The sequence below is a fragment of the Trichosurus vulpecula genome, chromosome 3 (genome assembly GCF_011100635.1).
Source record: "Trichosurus vulpecula isolate mTriVul1 chromosome 3, mTriVul1.pri, whole genome shotgun sequence".
Classification (NCBI taxonomy): domain Eukaryota; kingdom Metazoa; phylum Chordata; class Mammalia; order Diprotodontia; family Phalangeridae; genus Trichosurus; species Trichosurus vulpecula.
The window spans coordinates 281,420,525-281,424,433 of record NC_050575.1 but is presented as its reverse complement, the minus strand read 5'-3'; the positions used below and the strand labels follow the sequence as shown (position 1 = coordinate 281,424,433).

At 38.7% G+C, this 3,909-nt stretch overlaps 1 non-coding gene across 1 annotated transcript; it reads right to left on the bottom strand.

The window, feature by feature from the left end:
- Positions 1-979: 979 nt before the first annotated feature.
- LOC118845210 lies at positions 980-1,108 on the bottom strand. Its single transcript, XR_005010072.1, has one exon. It is a non-coding gene; the product is annotated as a U6atac minor spliceosomal RNA (small nuclear RNA).
- Between the last annotated feature and the right edge of the window lie 2,801 nt (positions 1,109-3,909).

The window sequence follows — 3,909 nt, the reverse complement described above, 5'->3', positions numbered from 1 at the left end:
TGTGCTAGGAAATTTGGATATCAAAAAGATAAAAAAAATGACCCAGTCTGTGATCTCAAGGAGTATATTTTTCTAATGGGGTGTGGGGGAGTATATGCCATAAACATTAGTAAGAATAATGTCAGGCAGAAATCAACTGAGCAAAAGGACAAAATTCTACAGGAATTTCTGAATAGGGAGAGAACTCTCTGAGTAGGCAACTTGGGAAAAGCTGCACTGAGGAGATGGCACTGTGGCTGAGCCTTGAAGGTCTCAGATGCATGAAATATAGTGATGAAAACTGAATGTTTTCTCTGGGTGTTGACCTCCAAATGGAAGCAAGAAATGGCAAACTAAATACAGGAAAAAGTTAGTAGGCCAATTTTGATAGAATACAGAATGTCTTAAGGGAAATGCCACTAAGTTACTGTGTGATCTTGGATAAGTCAATTTCATTGTTGGGCCTCCATTGCCTCATTATATCATATTTCTACTGAAGATACTTCACTGCCCTCCCAATGTTGTTTCCTCTAAGAGAGAGAATGCAACACAAAAATACTTCCAGACTCTCTTTGGGATCAATTTCATGGAGGAGAAAACCTCTTGCAGACATGTAGGGGAAGTGACTTCTAGACATATGCTTGATTTTTGGCTTGCCTTTGGGAATGTTCATCTTAGGTGAGATTAGTAGCTTTTTCTTAGTTTGAGTTGAGATGTACGCTTACTACCAGGAGAGCTAATTTGCTGTTTTTTGGGGGTATCAAAGACACTCTAACCAGGGGTGGGGAACTTGTGGCCTCTAGGTTACATGTAGCCCTCTAGGTTCTCAAGTGCAGTCCTTTGACTGAATCCAAACTTCACAGAACAAATCCCCTTAATAAAAGGATTTGTTCTGTAAAACTTGGACTTAGTCAAAAGGTCACACTGGAGCATCTAGAAGGCCTCAAGGTCCCAGGTTCCCCACTCCTGCTAATGCCTGAGGAACACCCTACAGTATAACAGCGGAGCTTGGTTAGATATCACAGAGTAGGTGGCAATACCTTAACTGTATATGTGTTGTAAAGGCCACTTAAGACCTCTTCCACTGTTATCAAGGGAAATGCTAACCTTCTTTCCTCTCATACAATACAACTCTCACTTGTGGCTCCAAGAATCTAAAGCATGTGAGGTGGCCACACCCTGATAAAACCATCTTGGCAGATGGACTTAAGCAAGTTGAGGGTAACTGACAGGCCTTTCACCCATCTGTGTGTTAGTGGAATGTCTACCCCAACCATGCGAAGACTTCCACTGGCAGAATGGGCAGAGGAGAACAATTTATTCCAATGGCCATGAAGGCAGCTGAAACAAGTGTTGTGGAGCTTTTAGAGCTTGCTCAGACAGCAAAGATGCCAACATCATCCACTGCATCCGGGGCCATCACCAATCATCTTGACTTTTCTCCTACCACTGCACTTTGATGATTCTAGAGGAGGGAGTGAGGCTGGCAACTTGGCACAACTCTGCGTCACTCAAATCCAATATAAGTGCAAGTCAAGACATCACTGCATGATATCATTGGTCCTCCTCAAAAGCAACAATGGTAGCTGAGCATTAAAAACCTCATTTACCATTCAGAATGGATGTTTAAAAGTAGGCCCTTAGCTTACATGAGCTACACAGGTATCATCATAACAAAATTTATAGATGAAGTTGAGGAAACCAAGGCTCAAATAGTTTAATATCAATGTTAATATTTGTGTGCCTTTATTTGTACAGCTAGAAAGGGTCAAAAGAAGGATTCCACCCCAGGAATCTCTTGAGTCCAAGTCTAGCATTAATTGTGCTTAGTAGGTGCTTAATAATGGTTTTCTAAATTAAACTTGATTGTTGAATAATAATTATGGTCTGGATAGGTTAGATAGATATTGTGATTTTGTACTGAATCTATGAGCTATAAAAAAGTCAGACTTAATATTAAACCTATATCTTACCTCTCAGAGGAGAAAGTGTACTGGAATTTAGTCAGTACACAAGGTTTTAAGATCTTCCTCAGATAATTTTGACTGTGTCACCATGACCAAGCCACTTAACTCCTCAAAACCTTAGTTTCCTCTTCTGTAAAATTTAATATTTGCATAACCTATCTCATAGGGCTGTTGTGAGAAAAGCACTTTGTCAACCACAAATCACTACAGATATGTGATTTATTACTTATAATAGCATTTTTGATTATCTTGCATTTGGCTTCTGTATCTAATTTGGCTATTTATTTTAGAAGGATCTCTGTGATTACAAGGTAATTAAATTTTGTGCCTGAAGGGACTATAAAGATCATTTAGTTCAGTTTATAGCTCCACCTCAGGTAGTTACAAGGATATAACCATTTCTGGTTATTTTTTTTTTTTTGGTTATGAGGCAATATGGTAAATTGACTTGCCTAGGGTTGCACAGCTAGTAAGTGTCAAGTGTCTGGTGTTAGATTTGAACTCAGATCCTCCTGACTACAGGGCTGGTGCTCTATCCACTTTACCACCTTGCTGCCCTACCATCTCTGTTCTAAAGAACTGCACAGAGATATGAATATGAAGTAGCATTTGTAAAGTTCTTTAAACTCATTAAATGAGGAGCAGGAACATCTATTATCAGGATTGCAGTTTAATAGTAACCTAGCTAAAGATGTAGCAAGTCCAAAAATAAAAAGCGTTCTTGGCTAACTTGGCACAATGTCTCAGGAAATTTTGGCCTGGGCTATCTGTTTCCTTTTTGCCCCTACTCCTTCATACACTATTTTTAACAATGGTGCACCTGAAACCAGGAACAGGTGAACTTTGAAGGTCCCCTGCTTCTTGCTCCTCAGTGGAAAGATCCCTAGACAGGCAGTCTGGAGAATTGGGTGTTGATCCTAGTTCTTCATGCATCTCCAGAAGGCATAACCAGAATCAGTATGTGAAAGTTATGGAGAGATAGATTCTAGTTTATTGTCAGAATGAAAGTGTTAGCAATTACAGCTGCTCCAAAATCAAATGGATTGTATTGCAACATAGTTTATAGGGAGCCATATTAAAGACTGTGCAGTTCAGAAGATTTTAACCTTTCTTGTGCCATAGCTCTCTTGGCAGTCTGATAAAGCCTATGGACCCCTTTCCAGAATTATGGTTTGTAGCTTATGTTCATAATTGAAAGAAACATGAATTTCCTATTAGAGCTTAGAGAAAATAAAGATGTAAATATTTTCTCATCCAAGATCATGGACTCCCTGAAATCTGTTTAAAGACTCCTTGGTGTATGGACCTCTACTAATCTAGTCCAACTTTCTTGTCGAAGGAATAAAAAAGTTAATAATTCTCTATGTTGTAGCCAAAGTCTGCCATCATTTTTATAGTTCTCATTATTTTAGTCAAAGCATTGATCTGCTTAGAGAAAAAAAGTGTCCAAACTAGCAGAGTCATTTGATGCACTTGGACATGTCTCTAATACAAGGTATTTTGAAATAACACTTGGATTCTTGAACAAGGAAATTATATAATATGATAAAACATGGCTATACAACTCAGGGAAAGGAGAAAGCTAACCTCTTTTATTTTCTTCAACAATCCAAAACAATAGTCACTTAATTTTCGGGAAGCACTTTCCTAAAACCACTAAATCCTGCTATGAACACTCCTCAAAGATCCCAACCATGCCAACCTCCAAAGTTAGTCACTAATGACAGAAATTAAGGACTTCTTCCTAATCTTAGATAGATCTTTACCCAAATCACTTCAAGGTGTTGGTAAAGGGGCTACTACTTTTTAATAGATCATTCTCTAGGGCCCTTGCACTTGTTCTTGCCTGGTCACAACTTAATAATTTCAAGGGAGGAATCCTACTTGCGTTGGTCAAAACATGAGGAGCAGAACATTATTTCAGAAGTGATTCTTAAAGAAAGACTCATAAGAGTTTCGGTCT